This window comes from Equus asinus, chromosome 4, assembly GCF_041296235.1.
Source record: "Equus asinus isolate D_3611 breed Donkey chromosome 4, EquAss-T2T_v2, whole genome shotgun sequence".
In the NCBI taxonomy this organism is placed as follows: Eukaryota; Metazoa; Chordata; class Mammalia; order Perissodactyla; family Equidae; genus Equus; species Equus asinus.
Window position 1 is genome coordinate 109,128,771 of NC_091793.1, and position 19,286 is coordinate 109,148,056.

Genomic DNA, 19,286 nt, shown 5'->3' on the forward strand with positions numbered 1-19,286 from the left:
TGTTCCTTGGCACTGCACTGATCAACCTTCGGTCCAATTCCCTTTGGAACTGAACTGTTCTTTGGAACTGTGCTGATTCAACCTTCAGTCCACTTACTGAAATGGGACTGTTCCATCGTAACTGGCTGGTATTAAGCCTGCAAGCTGTTTAAGCTGTTCAAGCTTTTGAGTTGCAAGCTGTTTGAGCTGTTTAGGCTGTTTGAGAATTATTCTTTTGCTCTAGAAAATAACCTCTAAGAAATGGGATCTCAATTATCTAAATATTTTGAGGGTGCTCCCCCTACAGGGACCCTGGCTGATTTCATGTTTAAAAACCGAGGCCATTCCTCTCGCGCATTTCTAACCAAATGGACCGATTTAACCAAGAGTAATTTAGAATAGCAATGGCCATTATGCGGAACTTTTGAACTCCCCAAACTTACTTTTCTTAAAACCAAATTGGACAACCATAGTTCTAAAATTTCCAAAACTGAACGGAATAACTATTTCAGTTGGTATTTTGAGGCTTCCAAACGTTACCAGGAGTCTAAAATTGCTTCTTTGCAAAATAAGATTTTCAGATTAACTGAGGCAAACAAACAATAAAAGAAACATAATGGCTTCCAAAGCTTCATATTCCTCTTCCCCAGCTTCTTTGTCTCAGGCTTAATTTCCCAAAGATATACTCCAATATTACAAAAACTTAAGATGCTTTCAGAGGAAGCTCTTGATCAAAAGAGGAAAATATGGAAATGAATAAACAGAAACTCATTAAAATGGGATTGGGAGGCCAACAGTGGGAGCTCTTTCACTCTACTTCAATAGCAGAAAACAATAGGAAGAAGAAAGACTTCTCTTCTTGATCAGCAAGAAGCTCAGCCAATGAAAGACTATCACAACTCAGTTAATGAAAATCCAGTACACTTTAAACTCTTTGTTTACAATACCCTCCCAACTTCCTCTTCCCCTTAGTGCTTGGAGACTTGCTTGTGGCTCCTCAGGTTTGCAGAGCCTGAACTGCAATTCTTTGCTGATCCCAAATGAACCCATTGCTGCTGGAGGGGAAATAACTGGCTATTTGTTTAAGGTCAACAAAAGCACGCCAATTTTTCATTTGTCCAAGTATGGGCATCTAGAGAAAGAAAACAACTACCACATTCTATAATGATCATTTCATAAAAGGATATTTTAACATTAAGAAAAGGTGGCAAACAATCTTTAAAAAGCAAACAATTCTTCCTAGAAAAGAGCAGTGAAAACTTTGTCACGGCTCAGGCCCAGCCACCAGTCCCTGAACAGACATTTGTAATGCTGCTTCAAAACTTTTTTCAAGAATCTCCTAAAATCTGACTATTTATAATGCACACTATATCTAATAAGTACTTATTAATATTTTACTATTAAGTAATTCTTTGGTCACCTCATAAACACGTCTATTTCTCTAGGAAGATGGTATATCCTAGAACAAGATTAGTAATGTTAACTTTGTGCACCTCAGAATGTTAATTATGGCACAATAATCTGTAATAGATCCTCAAAAACGTCTCTGAATAGGTGAGAAAGAGGTAGAAAATACAAATGTTAAGAGTAATGTCACATATTACCTCTACTAGTAAGTAGAAATCTAAGAAACTAATCTGTATATCATAGTTAAATAAAAACAGATTCTGAAGGAAGCTCAACAAACAAAATTCAAACAAACCAAGCTTAAAGAAATCTATCTTAATATAGTGCTTAACATAAATCAGATTTTTTAAGGTATCACAGAATTGCCCTCCTCACTGCAAAGTGTAAATCCACATAACCTCTGAACTGTTCAAAGATCAATGCACTGCTGCTCTCGGGCAATAAAGGCAACGGCTTAAAAGAACCGAATGCGGGTGGTGGGGGTGAGAGGTGGGGTGTGGGGGGTGAGAGGTGGGGTGTGGGGGGGTGAGAGGTGGGGTGTGGGGGGTGAGAGGTGGGGTGTGGGGGTGAGAGGTGGGGTGTGGGGGGTGAGAGGTGGGGTGGGGGGATGAGAGATGGGGTGGGGGGGGTGGATTTTCCTCCCAGTTTTGTAACTATGTAAAATTGGTCAAGGCCCTTACATGTAGTGCATGCTCAACTGTTGTTGATGATTAATTTACCTAATGTAAATAAACGAAGAATTACATGATCGAAACTTCCATTCTTTTTATGCAATAATAAAATCTAAGTCCCCTTAGCTAGTTCCTTTAAAACACACTCACCCCACATCTCCACGAGGATTGCCACCGGCTCCCTTTCTCCCAAATAGCAGTGGGCATTTATTTCTAACATAATCTAGGCACTCTTACCTCTTAAAACAACTAAATAACAATATATGTCCTATTTTCCCTGGAGAGCACTGGACTCGGAGTCAAAGACCTGCTTTGGTGTTTAGGAACACTATTTGGAAGCGAGGCACTTATCCTCATTGAGCTTCAATTTCTTTACTTGCAAAACAAGGATAATAACCTATATCATGAAGTTGCCGTGATAACATTAAAAAAAGAGCGTCAATACCCTTTGCAATTTCCTCCTTTCCTCAAACAGCACTTTGTTCATTTCTGTTTCTTAAAACTTGTCGGGGCCGGCCAGTGGCCGAGTTGGTTAAGTTCGCGGCCTCGCTTTAGCTCCACTTCAGCGACCCAGGGTTTCGCGGGTTGGAATCCTGGGCGCAGACATGGGACCACTCATCCAGCCATGCTGAGGCGTGTAGGGGAGGAGGACATTTCCTCTCCCCAAATGGGGGTTCGTCTGGCCGGAGAACGAATTAAATTCACATGAGACAGAATAGCAAGAGAAAATTAAAGCTTTATGAGGAACCATGGCCCGGGGCCTTTCTTCCCGAAGGAAGAAAGGGCACCGAAGAAGTGGGGTGCACAAAGTGGTTATATACCCCCAAACGGGGTGTTTCACATGTGATTGAAATGTCCCTTTTACGACAGTCATGAGGCTGCTCTGTCAGCACAGCACTTGATGGAAACGGCAGATAGGTCTGCTGTCTCAGTGAGCTTCGCAGGGTGGCAGGTGTGTTGCCTCGGGCTGGAGGGGGGGGGGTCACAGATGAGCGCTGCAATCGGTTCCCAGCCTAAAGAAAGATGCTTAATCTTTAAGGAGATGCCAACGTTGGGAGGGGGAGGGAAGTCAGTTACAGGAGGTTACCAGACTAGCACAATAAAATGCAGATTTTAAGTCCTTGCCTTTGGTATTGATTAAGAGTTTTTAGAGAGAAGGTCATCTCCTTTCTTCTTCCTGGTACAGAGAGGGAGGCAGCTTTTACAGATAGAGATTTACCTTACAAATGTAAATGTGTCCTAAGGAAGGGCACGTTCCATTCCTCAGAGCCTCCTTCCCTGTCCCAGTTTATCAAAAGCAATCAGCCTTAAATAATCCTGATGCCAAAGAGACATATCTTGGGGTGGCCAATTTCAGGTCCCCACAGGCGGCATCCCACATGCCCCAACTAGAAGGACCCACAACTAAAAATACACAGCTGTGTACTAGGGGGCTTTGGGGAGAAAAAGGAAAAATAAAATCTTAAAAAAAAAAAAAAACTTGTGTCATAGCCTTAACTGGAAGCTCCTAGAAAGTAGGGCTCCCTTCCCAACACCCAGGCGGAAGATCAATACATGTTTACTAAATGGAGCACTTCACTTCACCAACGATATGGAATTCTGACGGGTACAAACGTTCCCAATCAACTCACACATAAAGCATAAAGATACTTATAATCTAGGTATCGACCCCCAAATCCTAGATCTCCCTGGAGGGCCGAGGTGACGCAAGCAAGGGAACACCAGGAGATGACGTCAACCAACCCGTGATGTGTTTCCGGCGCGACGCTTTCCCTCCACGCCGGGACTGGGTTGTGGGGGAGGGAGGCGGTTAGTGGGCTTTAGCGCCTTTTTTGGCGGCGGTAGATTTGAAGCGGTTTAAAGGACCGGACCCCGAGAAGAGGAGACCGTACTGGTGCGGGTAGGTGGCGCGAGGCCAGCGTTGTTTCGGTGGCGTCCTTTGCGGCAGTCCCGGGGTACGAGAGCGGGAAGGGCCCGCGAAGAGGGGCGGAGCCGGCGCGATAGGCCGTGCCAGTTAACCGTTTTCCCCTCGAGGTATCGCGGCTGCCTGGTCCCAGAGGGGGCCCCCAAGGACCGCGGCGCAGCCTTTGCAGCTGTTGCAGCTGGAGAACGCTTCCACCCGCGCCTCCGGGGCCTGGGAAACAGTCCTCCCCCTACCAGCCCCCGCCCTCTCCGCTCGGGCGCACACCTCCCTCCCTGACGCATTTTGCCGCACAAGCTGTAATATGGCGGCAGCGACGGCGGCCTGAACTCTGGGGAGCCAGGTGATTTTTGATGCTTCAAAATCGTAGGGCTAAGCACTAATGCGGAGTAGGTGGGAGGATTGGTGGGGAAGGAGGAAGTGTAACCTGACGTCCTGTCAGGTTAGGGTTGGATCCAGTGGCGGGCGAGGAGCCTGGATCACAGGGGTTAAGATTAGACTGAAGACAGGCTTTTCTCCTACTCCGACCTTCTCTCGCAGACGGCGGCGATCGTGCATAGTCAAGTGGCACAGGCCACTTAGTTAAAGCGTTCTGCTAAAACTCAAATTTAGGCCCTTCCTTTCTCATCCCGGAGCTGTCTCCAAGTTCTCTCATGTTTTCGAGGAGTTGCGAGCTGCGCGGGCCTTTTAGGAGGAGGCAATTACTCTTTAGGAGGAAGGTGATGGCTTCGGAGCTCCATATGCCTTGGGGGAAGTGTGCGAATTTGGCTCATCTTTAGTCTCTTAAGAAGCTAAGGCGAGGTCTACGGGAATGGAGAACTCTTAGTCGTTTTGGAAATGTTATAAAAGCGCCGTTTTGTGCATTGATTTTAATTTCTTCCCACAACAGTACTGTCTGTGCAAGACCAGGTTGTTGCAATAGTGATTACAAATACGTCGAAGGAACAACTAAATGTTTTGGAAATTTGGGGGTACGTTAACTTTCAGTAGCTAAAACGAGATAGGGGGAAAATATGTGTGTGTCCGTATGTATTCACGTTTGGCAACGAATGGCCAGTAATTTGCCGGTTCGTAACGGTGATGGGGAGGAGGTGTGTGAACATTTTTGAAATCGTGCCATAAAATCCAGAAAAGGCTGTCGCTTTCATTCATAGTTTTTCTGTACCCGAAAATTTACCCGTTTTGCCACCACCCTCCTTTTTTAATTTTAACCATCTGAAATGGGATTATTTCTGTAACAAATTACATACTTCTGTCTTAAACGGAGTTCATTTTACATTGTTTAACATTTTCTTTATGACTCAGGATAATCGGTGTACTGAGATCCTAATAGGTCTTCTCTTGTAGTAGGAGTCTGTGCTTTTTGTTTGAATTGCGTTTGCTTTTTAAGATTTTTGTCTTTGCAGGCTGTTGTCAGGGTTGTCTTCCCCTGCTGTCAAGTGTACAAGTATGCAGACATCCTAGGTTAGAAAATTTGGATTTGTTTCTGGCTCAACCATCTTCCTGAACCTCAGTTTCTTCGTCTATAAAATGACATTTTGATTCCAAACTGTCATCAGCTGTGGGCTTCAAAAATAGATATTCAGGTTTGTTAAAATTCTTTGTAAAATCGACTTTAAGTAAGAACTCAGCCGTTACTCCTATGAGTGAAGTGAAGAGCGTATATTACATTTATTGTGACTTATTCAAGTCCGTTAGTTTCTGGTGCTTGTTATTGCGGTCTTGCCGAATAGGTGGTCTCTAAGTAAAGTCTTTGTCCTCTTGATTTTTTGCATATTTTAAATTAGATTTTCAGTCAAGCAGCATCCATTCTTTATTCAAAGGGAAATTGGTAGCCATTTGTAATAGGATGAATTAGTTCTGTTGGTTATCAGTACACCATCTGCAACTTTTTCATTGTTGCTCTTTTAAGAAATACGTATTGATGGTTTTCCTTTATTTTACTAGTAGTATATTTCAACACAATTATAATGTATTATCTATATTTAGTATCCTAATGTACTAATGTGTCTTACTTATATGCAATAGGAATCCATAGATAATTCATTCAAGTGGTTGGAACGGTTTGTCACAAATCTCTCTGCCACGTTGTGGTATTTCACTTTTTTTTTTGGCTTTAACGTTAGCACCAAGTTTCAGTTTTCATTTGATTTAAGTGTCAATGGTTTTCCCTGGTTTGATGCATATACAGTCTCTATAAGAACACAGTGTGTTTTTATTTCTGTAGGGCAAATCTTGCATCTTGAAATTTATTACAGGCAGTATTATAAATACTTAGAGAAAACTGCTAAAACTGGGACTTTACTGTTAGTGCCAGGCAGGAAATCTTTTGAACTTTGTTTTAGTTTGAGTGCTGATTTAAAATGATCACCAGCCTCTTCTTGAAGTTTAACTACATCATACTTATGTATAAATATAGGCGTCAATTTTTCTATTAAAATGGTTATTTTTGAAACATGAATGATTTCTTAACTCATTGATTTTTTTTTTTTTAACTTTTTATTAAGCTTATGATAGTTTTGGGGCTGGCCCCGTGGCCGAGTGGTTAAGTTCACGGGCTCCGCTGCAGGCGGCCCAGTGTTTCGTTGGTTTGAATCCTGGGCGTGGAAATGGCATTGCTCGTCAAACCACACTGAGGCAGCATCCCACATGCCACAACTAGAAGGACCTACAATGAAGAATATGCAACTGTGTGCTGGGGGGCTTTGGGGAGAAAAAGGAAAAAAATTTTTAAAAATCTTTAAAAAAAAAATTATGATAGTTTACAACCTTGTGAAATTTCAGTTGTACATTATTGTTAGTCATGTTGTAGGTGCACCACTTCACCCTTTTTGCCCTCCCTGCATCCCCCCTTTCCCCTGGTAACCACCAATCAGTTCTCTTTGTCTGTATGTTTAACTTCCACCTATGAGTGGAGTCATCTGCTTATTTCACTTAACATAATACCTTCAAGGTCTGAACTCATTGCTTTTTTAAAAACGGGGCCAGCCTGGTGGTGCAGTGGTTAAGTTTGCACATTCCACTTCAGTGGCCCAGGGTTTGCTGGTTCTGATTCTGGGTGCTTGTCAAGCCATGCTGTGGCAGGTGTCCCACATATAAATTAGAAGAAGGTAGGCATGGATGTTAGCTCAGGACCAGTCTTCCTCAGCAAAAAAAAAGAAAAAGAGAAGGATTGGCATCAGATGTTAGCTCAGGGCTAATCTTCCTCAAAAAAAAAAAGTGACACATGTTTGTTTTACATATTATGCTACTGTTAATTACATGTAAACTTTAGTTTAAGGTTTATTCATAATTAAATCATTGCATTTTCGTCAAATGGTGGAAAGTAAAATTAAATAAGCCATTATCAGGAATATTTGTGAATAAGCTAGTTTCTACAGTGAAGCTGTAGCATTCTTTACCAGAAAACTTGCCTTTTTTTGCTTGTGACCTTGAGCTAGTCACTTCAGCTCTCCAGTCCTCTTGTTCCCAAACTGTAAAATCAGAAGAATGGACTAGATTATCTCTAAGGTTCCTTCAAATTTTAAAAGTCTATAATTGTTTATAATAGGAATTACTGCATTGAATAACATGTTGCTAGGATGGTGTAGGTATATCTCTGGAGACAGTGGGATAAATTATCAGTGTAAGAACTTAGGTAATTGCAGGTACAAGATTAAGATTATTAGCAGAGATTTCCCAGTTAGTATATGCCTTTTTAATTCGGTACTAACATAATTGTACTATATTTTTATGTCTCAGATTGTATATGTAAAAAGTATATAATATCCTTATTTAACACTGGACTTGGCAACATGATGGCTTTTCTCTTTTTAAGTATTTTAAAGGATTTAAGAATTTAGAAAGTGCCTATACACTGTTAATCGTGTTTCCACTAGTGCAGTAGTTTATGACTGTAAGAGAACACTAAGGACCTCAGAATGTTAACTTGTTTCTGCTTAGTTCATTAGCAGTCTGGCATTCATAAATGTCTTTAAATGTTTTTGGAGCAATCCATTTTCATTTCTCATTTGATCTCTGTGAACTGCGTTAGGGGATCTGGTGAAGAGGCTGGTGTGAATGTTAGATTGCTTTCTCTGAAAGTAGTCTTCAAGATCTGCTATAGTTTTAATTAGTTTAACTTAATATGATTGCACTTAGAAGTGGAAATCTTATGTGAAAATTGTCACCTGTTTTATTAAACTTAAGCACATGAGAACTTCCCATCTTTGTTTCTTGGTCCTGAACTGAAGATGCTCCCTCTTTTAGTAGATTCTGTTTTAGAAAAGACAGAAATGAAAAGAAACACTTTGTTTCTAGAATGCACCCGGACTAGGCAGATCCAGGGAATAGGCCTCTGTTTTAGTTGTGGAATGGGCTGAGGTATGTTTACTGGTAGGCTGTGGGAGAATTTACTGACTACAGATACATATTAGCAATACCCCATGTGAGAAGCACACATATAGGGGGAAAGGCACTGAATTGTAATAGAAGAGTCTAGTTCTGCTCATGCCTTGATTAACTAGAATTTTTTTTTTTTTGAAGATTGACACCTGAGCTAACATCTATTGTCAATCTTTTTTTTCCTTCTTCTTTTCTTCTTCTTCTTCCCAAAGCCCCCAGTACATAGTTGTGTATTCTAGTTATAGGTCCTTCTGGTTGCGCTGTGTGGGACCACTGCCCCACCATGGCCTGATGAGTAGTGCCGTGTCCGTGCCCAGGATCTGAACCAGCGAAACCCTGGGCCGCCGATGCGGAGTGTGGGAACTTAACCACTTGGCCATGGGGCTGGCCCCTAATATTTTAAAATTTTATTACATTATATATCTATTACTGACATAGAAAAGTGCCTGTGATATTGTTGATAAACATTTAAAACAACATATTTTAATTGTCTGCTTAGAAAAAAGTAGAATATACACAAAAATATTGGAAGTTATAGCTAAGTGTCAGGATTTAATGCATTTTTGTATGATCTAACTTTTTCAGTGAGTTTATTAGCCTTATTGATTATCTTGTTTAAAAAGTATGTCCGTTGCGAATAAAGTAGATGAAATTAAGTGTTGTATACTCAGATTTCTGAAGTGGCTCAGGCAAGTGAGATGAGTGCATGAGGTCATGTAGATAACCAGTGGTAACAACTGATAGGCAGTAGTGGAAACTAGGTCAAACTGGAACACGTATATATACCTCATCTAATGGAGGCAGACTATGCTGAATGTTGAACAGGAATGGGGTATGTTGCTAGATATGGTAATTTTTTTTAAAGAAAAATTCATATTTGGATTTTATAGAAATAGCTGCAACTCATTCAGATGAAACAAATTTGCAGCAGACTACTACTCTGAAAGCTTTCATTAGATACTATTCTTGGAAAATTCGTGAATTATTGAAAATTGCATAGGCTTGATTTATCTCTGACTTTTATTTTTGGTATCTGTTAGCATTGTTTTCTCTTTACTTTTTCTTGAGAAAATGAAATATTGACCAGCTGTTTGTCTTGTGTTTGATTTTAGTAGTATTGAGCAATATCAGGAAATCATAATTATGGAGGAAATACTACGTCCCATTTCTGATGAGATAAAATTTGATTTCAGTAATGTTAGAGACATAGTATTGAGCCATCTTTTGTGTCAGCATTGTTGTTCATTAGCTATTAATGTTATTGCATTTACATACTCAAGATTTGCATAGTACTTTTAATAATAATTTGCTGTCTTTTATCTTTCTTGAATTTAAGGCATATTTGATTTGTCATTTCAGAAAAACTAATCTATTTCTATGAAAAGTATCCTTTTCAGGTATACGTTGTATAACCTAAATATAGATAGTAACCACTTAACACACATGTACGTTATCATCTTAGAAGATTGTATGTACATTTTCTTTTTATTATGAAATTTTTCTTTATATAGCAATTCTATTTATGAAAGAAAAGTGGAAGTAGTACAGTGAGGCAAAAACCCTCTTCCGTCTTACAACCAAACACAATAAATGATTATTTCCTTTCAGTCTTTTTTTTTCTTTTTGTAAATCCTTGAATTTGAGGGTTAGGAGTAGTTTATATGATTATAATGATATAGCATATACTATTTACCTTTACTTTTAACAAATTATGAGCATTTTTCAAATTATTGATCTTTGTAAGCATTGCTTTAACAGCTGTAACATTTTTTTGTTCAACCAGAGGCCATAATTTAACCATTTTTTGTTTTATTGACTAGTTTGCTTTTGATTATGTGTTACTAAAAATATATATATGTATCTAAATGATCATCACAGTAAGTCTAGTCAACATACGTCACCTCACATTGTTACAATTTTTTTTCTTTTGATGAGAACTTTTAAGATTTTCTGTCTTAGCAACTTCAAATATACAGTACAGTATTATGAACTAGTCACCATGATGTACATTACATCCTCAGGACTTTATGAGTTCAGGGTGTTTGTTTTTTAAGATTCCACATGTAAGTGATATCATATGGTATTTGTCTTTCTCTGACTTATTTCACTTAGCATAATGCCCCCAAGGTCCATCCATGTTGTCACAAGTAGTAGGATATCCTCCTTTTTTATGGCTGAATAATATTCCATTTTGTGATATGTGGTGGGCTGTGTGTGTGTATATGTCAGTCACATTTTCTTTATCCATTCATCCATTGATGGACATTTAGATTGTTTCCATGTCTTGACTGTTGTAAATAATGCTGCATAATTTATAATCAATGTTAATGTTTTGGTGTAAATCCTATCTTTTTTCTTTCTGTTTTATTGAGATATAATTGACATACAACACTGCATACATCTCAAGTGTACAGCTTAATGATTTGACTTACATACATCGTGAAATGATTACCACAATAAGTTTAGTTAACATCCATCATCTCATATAGATGTCAGGGAAAATAGTGTTTTTTTCCCTGTGATGAGAACTTTTAGGATGTATTCTCTTAGCAACTTGCAGATATACCATATGGCAATGTTAACTATAGTCATCTTGTTGTGCGTTACATCCCCTGTACTTATTTATCTTATAACTGGAAGTTTATGCCTTTTGACTACCTTCATTCAATTCCTCCTCCCCCTAACCTCAGCCTCTGGTAACCATGAGTCTGATCTCTTTTTCTATGAGTTAGGTTTTTTTTTTTAAGATTGCACATATAACTGAGATCATACAGTATTTGTCTTTCTCTGTCTGACTTATTTCACTTAGCTTAATGCCACAAGCTCCATTGATATTGTCACAAATGGCAGGATTTCCTTCCTTTTTTTGGCTGAATAGTATTCCATTGTGTATGTGTGTATCTATCTATCTATCTATCTATCTATATGTATGTCACATTTTCTCTGTCCATTCGTCTATTGTTAGACTCTTAGATTGTCTCCATAGCTTGGCTATTGTAAATAATACTACAACAAACATAGTACAGTTATCTCTTCAACATAGTGAGTTAATTTCCTATCTTTTTATTTATTTATTTTTAATTTTTTTATTCATTATTTTTTTTTTTTTTTTGAGGAATATCAGCCCTGAGCTATCATCTGCCACCAATCCTCCTCTGTTTTTGCTGAGGAAGACTGGCCCTGAGCTAACATCTGTGCCCGTCTTCCTCTACTTTATATGTGGGACACCTGCCACAGCATGGCTTGGCAAGCAGTGTGTAGATCCGCACCCGGGATCCAAACTGGTGAAACTCAGGCTGCTGAAGCAGAACTGGCAAACTTAACTGCTGTGACACCAGGCTTGGCCCCTCATTTCCTATCTTTTTAAAATGTGCATCTGATTTGTAAAATTGGGATCTTATAGACAGTACTTACCAATGTGCTTTTTTCGTTGAGTATATCATGAATATCCTTTTCATCCATGAGTAGTCTTTGATAATTTTTCTTTTTCAGTTTTATTAATTTTTAGAATTTTTAATAATAATGTAGTCATGTGGTATAAAACTGAAAAGTGTAGAAGGTTATACAGTAAACAAATCTTCTTACCCAACTTCCCCAGCTACCCATTTCTTCTCCCGCCAGATGCCTCTATATTAGACAAGCAAACACATGCTCTTTTTTCTTTTCACATCTTTTAAAAGTATACAAAAAGGGGCCGGCCAGGTGGCGCAGTGGTTAAGTTCGCACATTCCGCTTCGGCAGCCTGGGGTTCACCGGTTCGGATCCCAAGTGTAGACGTGGCACTGCTTGTCAAGCTGTGCTGTCGTAGGTGTCTTACATATAAAGTAGAGGAAGATGGGCAGGGATGTTAGCTCAGGGCCAGTCTTCCTCACCAAAAAGAGGATTGGCGGCAGATGTTAGCTCAGGGCTAATCTTCCTCAAAAAAGAAAAAGAAAGAAAGAAAGCATATCATACACATTTCTATATCTTGCCCTTTTTTTCAACTTAATGAAGTGTTTTAGAAATAGTAGTACGTGAACCGCTTCCTTATTCTTTTTTGTACATTGTATGGATGTAATATGTAACCTAGCCCTCCTTTATGGACATTTAGGTTTACAGTCTTCTAACTACTATAAACAATGGTGCCTTGAATAACCTTCTACATACCTTATTTTGCAAATGGATAAGATATATATAAAATAAATTCCTACAAGAGGGGTTACTGAGTCAAAGAGTATTTAATGCATTTGTAATATTGTGTGTTGTCAGAGTGACAAAGGATTGCATCAGTTTACCCTTTTACTAGCAACAACAGTGTATGAGAAGATCAATATGTATATATATTTTTTGTCAATATAATAGGGAAAAATGTTATCTTTGTAATTTTAACATGTAAGAATATGATTTCCAATGGCTAGATGAATACCAACCATTTCATGAGAGTATCCCTTAATCAATTTCTATTACTGTATGGCTGTTTTTTTATTCTACTCTTATAAAAACTGCTGTAGTGACAGTATATATGAACTTTTTATACTTAAAATCCTTTTAACCATATAATAGTGGTATCTTTTTTCATTTAACAAACATTTTTTTCCATGTTACATATAAAAATCTGTATTTTCCTAGGCAGTGTAATAGTCCATCATATGAACATTTCCTAATTTACTTAACTGTTGTTTTGAACACCTAGGTTGTCTCTAATTACTCACTATTATAAAACCAAAACCAAATAATATTTTATTTAAAATGGTTACTTTTAGAGAGATTCCAAGAGATGAATTACTAAAGTGTTAAGGGTTAGAATGAATATGAATATATTCAGAGTTCTTGGTCTGTAATGCCAAGTTGCTTAGCAAAATTGTTCATGCTGTTTATATTTTTAATTTTACTTTTTGTGAATTGTCTATATTCCTTTGGGTGGCCTTTGTGCTTTTAGTTGTTAGGTACATGGACCGTATAGTAGTGGCTCTCAAAGGTAGGGGTGGAGGGACAGTGAGATGTTTTTTTGGTTGTCACATGGACTGATACAGTCAGGACCAAGGGTGCTTAATGTTCTGCAAAGAGTAGGGCGGTCCTATTCAGCAAAGAATTGTCCTAGTGCACCCATTCCTAAGCACTATACTGCAGTAAGAAAATGTATACATCATGTTTGTTGAAAATATTTTCTCCCATTTCCTGCTTTCTAATTTCTCTTTGATAAATAGAAATAATAAATTCTTTCATGAGGAGATCAAAATTCTTTATCTCCATTATTTATTTAATTATTAGTGAACATGAAAAGTTTACTGATATCTAGAGGGTAGATAGATATTCACAGGTGTTTCCTGTTTCCCAGTTGTAGGGGTACACAGTTTTGTGAGAAGAAAAATGATTCTCTAAGATCTTCTCAACTTAAATGTTAAACAGCAGTAGTTATCATGAAAGTGAGACACTTAAAAAATATATTAAGGGCCGGCCCGGTGGCACAGGGGTTAAGTTCGCACATTGCACTTCTCAGCGACTCAGGGTTCACCGGTTTGGATCCTGGGTGTGAACATGGCATCACTTGGCAAAAGCCATGCTGTAGTAGGCGTCCCACATATAAAGTAGAGGAAGATGGTTATGGATGTTAGCTCAGGGCCAGTCTTCCTCAGCAAAAAGAGGAGGATTGGCAGTAGTAAGCTCAGGGCTAATATTCCCAAAAAAAAAAATATATAGATTGACTTGTGTGCTCTTTTGAAGAGTTTCTTTTACAGGTCTGTATTTGTTGTAGACGACTTGGGAAATGAAAAAACTAAAATCAAAAATCACCCATGAGGCCTGGCCCCGTGGCTGAGTGGTTAAGTTCTCTTGCTCCGCTGCAGGCGGCCCAGGGTTTCGTCGGTTAAATCCTGGGCACGGACACGGCACCACTCATCGAGTCATGCTGAGGTGGTGTCTCACATACCACAACTAGAAGGACCCACAACTAAGAATATACAACTATGTACCTGGGGGCTTTGGTGAGAAAAAGGAATAAAATAAAATCTTTGAAGAAAAACTCACCCATGAGCTGGGCTTGATGGCCTAGTGGTTAAAGTTTGGACAGTCTACTTTGGCAGCCCAGGTTCAGTTCCTGGGCGTGGAACCACACCACCCGTCTGTCAGTAGCCATGCTGTGGTGGCAGCTCACATAGAAGAATTAGAAGGACTTATAGCTAGAATATACAACTATGTACTGTGGCTTTGGGGAGAGGAAAAAAAAATCACCTATCACCCTTTCACTTAGAGATAGACTTTTAACATTTTTGTGTATTTCCTACTACTTTATTTTACTATGCAGGTATAGCTTTACATTTTATTAATTTTAAATTGAGAAACTAATACATGAATATATTCTCATTGCAAAAATTCAAACTTTATAGTAAAACTAAAGACCCCCATTGACTTCCATCCCTACTCCCAGTCTCCTCTGCAGAGTACCATTAGGAATTTTTGTATGGATCTCTTAAGACCTTTCTCTTTATCTGTAGAAACAAAGTATTATTTTAGGGTGTAAATAGAATACTTAATATGCAACTGTCTTTTTTTTTTTTTTTTTTGAGGAAGATTAGCTCTGAACTAACATCTGCTGCCAATGCTCCTCTTTTTGCTGAGGGAGACTGGCCCTGAGCTAACATCCATGCCTGTCTTCCTCTACTTTATATGTGGGACGCCTACCACAGCGTGGCTTGCCAGGCGGGACCATGTCTGCACCCAGGAACCCAGCCAGTGAACCGCGGGCCTCCAAAGTGGAACGTGTGAAGTTAACCACTGCACCACCAGGCCAGCCTATACAACTGGCTTTTTAAAAAAATTTTTCAACAAAATAGGTTTTTCGGATAGTGTATGTAAAGACTTTTCAAACTGCTGTATAATATTAAATAGCATGTATATACCATAATTTATTGAGCTGTTCTTTCATCGTGGGACATTTTGGGTGTTTCCTTTTTGTTGTTGTTATTACAGTGTTGCAAAAAAGTATTCTCACACATGCCTATCCTTTCGTGTATATTAATTCATTTATTAAAAATTGGTTTCCTGCCATAGCCAAGCACTGGTTGAGGCACTAAGAATTAAGAGGGGAGCAAGAAGATCTATCCTATCATGGAGCTTATACTCTAGAAAAAGGAATGGATATAAAAACTTGAATTTATAATAAAATAACAAGTAGCAGTAAATGCTGGGAAGAAAAATAAAGCAGCGTAAGGGGATATAAGTGTTGGAGGACAGGGGCTGCTCCTTTCAATATACTAGTGAGGGATGGTTTCTGTGAGGAGGTGATACTTGAGCAGTGACTTAAATTAAGTGAGGGAATGAACCATGTGAAGATCTGAGGTGAGAGCATTCGATACAGAGGGAGCAGCAAATGTAAAAGACCTGACAAGGGAATAGGCCTCGGGATGTTTGAAGAGCAGGAACACCAGTGTGGCTGAAGCAAAGTTGAGGAGAATGTGAAATGAAGTTGTAGAAGTCAGCGGGCGCTAACGTATTTAGAGCCATGCTGTTCAGTACAATAGCCATGAGCCACAGATGGTTATTTATTGAGCACTTGGAATATGACTAGTCTGATTTGATAAACACTGGATTTCTAAAACTTAGTACCAAAAAAAGAATGTGAAATAGCTCATTAATAACATTTTTTGTTGATTGTATGTTGAAATAATATTTTGGACATACTGAGTTAAATAACAGATATTATTAAAATTAACCTATTTTTATTTTTTAAAATGTGGCTACTAAAAAACTTAAAACTATAGGGGCTGGCCCCGTGGCCGAGTGGTTAAGTTCGCGCGCTCTGCTGCAGGCGGCCCAGTGTTTCGTTGGTTCGGATCCTGGGCCCGGACGTGGCACTGCTCGTCGGGCCACGCTGGGGCAGCGTCCCACATGCCACAACTAGAAGGACCCACAACGAAGAATATACAACTATGTACTGGGGGGCTTTGGGGAGAAAAAGGAAAAATAAAATCTTTAAAAAAAAACTTAAAACTACGTATGTGTCTCATTTCTATTGGACCGTGCTAGTTTACAATCTTAAAATCCATGGTAAGACATTTTGATTAAATGTGATAGTAAGACATTGGAAAATACTAGGCAGAGGAATGATGTGATAAGGTTTGAGCTCTTTTTTTTTCTTTTCCCCAAAGATTGGCACCTGGGCTAACAACAGTTGCCAATCTTTTTTTTTTTCTTTTTCTGCTTTATCTCCCCAAACCCCCCCTGTACACAGTTGTATATCTTAGTTGCACGTCCTTCTAGTTGTGGAATGTGGGACACCGCCTCAAGGTGGCCTGATGAGCGGTGCCATGTCCGTGCCCAGGATCCGAACCCTGGGCCACAGCAGCGAAGCGCACGAACTTAACCACTCAGCCACAGAGCCGGCCCCTGAGCTCTTAAAGAATCACTCCATTCTGATTGTTCTGTGAGGAATAGACAGTACAGCGGCCAGTCAGTGGCATGGTGGTTGGGTTCACACGCTCTGCTTCGGCAGCCTGGGGTTTACAGGTTTGCATCCTGGCTGTGGACCTACACATCTCTCATCAAGCCATGATGAGGCGCCATCCCATATACAAAAGGGAGGAAGATTGGCACAGATGTTAGCTCAGTGACAATCTTCCTCAAGCAAAAAGAGGAAGATTGGCAGGAGATGTTAGCTCAGGGCCAATCCTCCTCACCAAAAAAAAAAGTACAGGACTAAGAGTAAAAGAAGAGAAACCAGCTAGGAGCCTATTGCAGTGGTCCAGATAAGAAATGATAAGGGTAAAGATAGAGCATTTGGGATAATTTTTGAAAGTAGTATAAAACTAACTTTCTAATGGCTTGAATAATGGGCTATAAAGGAGAGTGGACCCAAAGGTGGACTCCAAGTTTTCTGCCTTAGCTGCTGGGTTGGACAGTGATAATGTTTACTGAGTTTTGAGAGATTTGGGGTAGAGAAATAGAGTTTTGTTTTAGTTATTACTTTTAATACAGTAAACTTTTATTGAAATATAACATAGCATACCAAAAAGTACAGTAGTCCCCCCTTATCCGTGGGGGATACATTCCAAGACTCCCACTGGATGCCTGAAATCTCAGATAATACCAACCTCTGTATATACTTTTTTCCTATACGTACATACGTATGATAAAGTTTAATTTATAAATTAGGCACAGTAAGAGATTAACAGCAATAACTAATAATAAATTTGGCTTTGGGGCCATTATTAACTAAAATAAGGGTTACTTGAACACAGACACTGTGATACTGCAACAGTTGATCTGATAACCAAGAGGACTACTAAGTGACTAATGGGCAAATAGTTAGACACTGTGGATATGCTGGACAGTGGAACGATTCACATCCTGGGTGGAACAAAGAGGGATGGCTGAGATTTCATTACTCAGAATGGCGCCCAATTTAAAACTTATAAAGTGTTTATTTCTGGAATTTTCCATTTTATATTTTTGGACCACGATTGACCTCAGGTAACTGAAACCACAGAAAGCGGACCTGGGAATCAGTGGGGACTACTGTAGACAAATTCTAAGTGTAGCTTGACGTTTTCCCAAAGTGGACTTACTCATGTAAGCAGTGCTCAGATCAAAAAACAACCTCTATCCTAATAGCTCCCACTTGTGCTCCTAATGGCATAAATTAATGGTGGTGTTCATTGCAATTTCAAAGTCCCAGACTATAGGATTGTTTACATTGTGCCTTAGAATTGAGAAAGTTGGAAATTCGTCAGATTGTGTCTAAAAGTTGAAGAGTAATTAGGGACTTTTCTGAGCTCATAACTTTTGCTTGGTCTTCAAATTTAGGTTGTTTTCAAGACACTGTATGTAGGAAATTAACTGTGATCCTAAACAATTGGGTATGTTTGAGGCAATACTATACTCATTTGTAAAAATAGAAATCTCCACCTGGGATATTGTAGTTAAACAAATAGCTGTAGAAGTTTTTTGGAGGAAAATAAATCATTAAACTTCCTCTATTCCAAAAAGTAGAGAATTTAAGAGGGCCTACAAAAATTATTTAAGAGATAAAGGATAATATCGGAGGTACTGAGGAGTAATTTAATGTTTTTCTTAAGATTGGATAGTTCCCTCAGATTTATGGATTTCACGTATTCTCAGTTTCACATATGTAGGAATTGGAATTCTATACAAGTAAAAATGCAACAAACTTAGCAGGATATGAAAATTGCTAAATTTTTTGTTTGTTTGTTTGTTTTTAGGGCGTTTAACTTCCTAAAGTTATAGTCTACTGAAGGATTGAAAATACCTTTTTTGCTTTGTTTCATGTGAAACAAATTCTAATATCCATTATATCTGTTAGAAATAAAAAAATGGAGGAAGATATGAGAAAATGGTATTTTTCAAATTATTGGTAATTTGGGCAAAGGAGTTGGTAATTTGGGCAGAGTCTTCCTTTATTTTGTTGAGTATTCTGATTTGTGGTTTGTGGGGTGTCTAAAATTGATAAGGGCTGGTGGTAGATACATGAACCCACATGTGTGATAAAATTGTGCAGAACTAAATAAATGCACAGAAATGAGTCGAGTAAAACTGGAGGAAGGTGAATAGGATGAGTGGATTGTATCAGCATTGTTAGCCTTTTTTATGCTATGGGTGTGCTATTATGCTACAGTTTTTTAAAATGTTACCATTGGAGGAACCTGGGTAAAGTGTACACTGTGTCTCTCTGTCTTATGTCCTACAACTCTATGTGAGTCTAAATTTGTCTCAATAAAAGTTGCAATTAAAAATTGATAAAGGGAAGAGTCTATTCAGGATGGAGGATATAGATCTTTCAGAGCCTCACTGGACCTAAGATATCATGCACTGCTTTTATGATAATTTTTGGGAAAGTGTATACGTTTCAGTTAGTCTCTGTTCTGAGAAATGCAGCTGTCATTTTTTTTTTTTTTTGAGAGAGATTAGCCATCTGCTGGCAATCCTCCTCT

At 38.8% G+C, this 19,286-nt stretch overlaps 1 protein-coding gene across 5 annotated transcripts in view; it reads left to right on the forward strand.

The window, feature by feature from the left end:
• Window positions 1-3,790: 3,790 nt before the first annotated feature.
• Window positions 3,791-19,286, forward strand: part of PPIG (peptidylprolyl isomerase G) — a 44,432-nt gene continuing 28,936 nt past the window's right edge. The window contains exons 1-2 of one of the 5 annotated variants that reach the window (XM_070508066.1): window positions 3,805-3,957; window positions 5,385-5,564. The gene's annotated coding sequence lies outside the window, so the exon portion shown is untranslated. Of the gene's footprint in view, window positions 3,958-4,038; window positions 4,322-4,869; window positions 4,950-5,384; window positions 5,565-19,286 lie in introns of those variants that run through there. The other 4 variants (XM_070508067.1, XM_070508068.1, XM_014860662.3 and 1 more) reach the window with 4 other exon arrangements.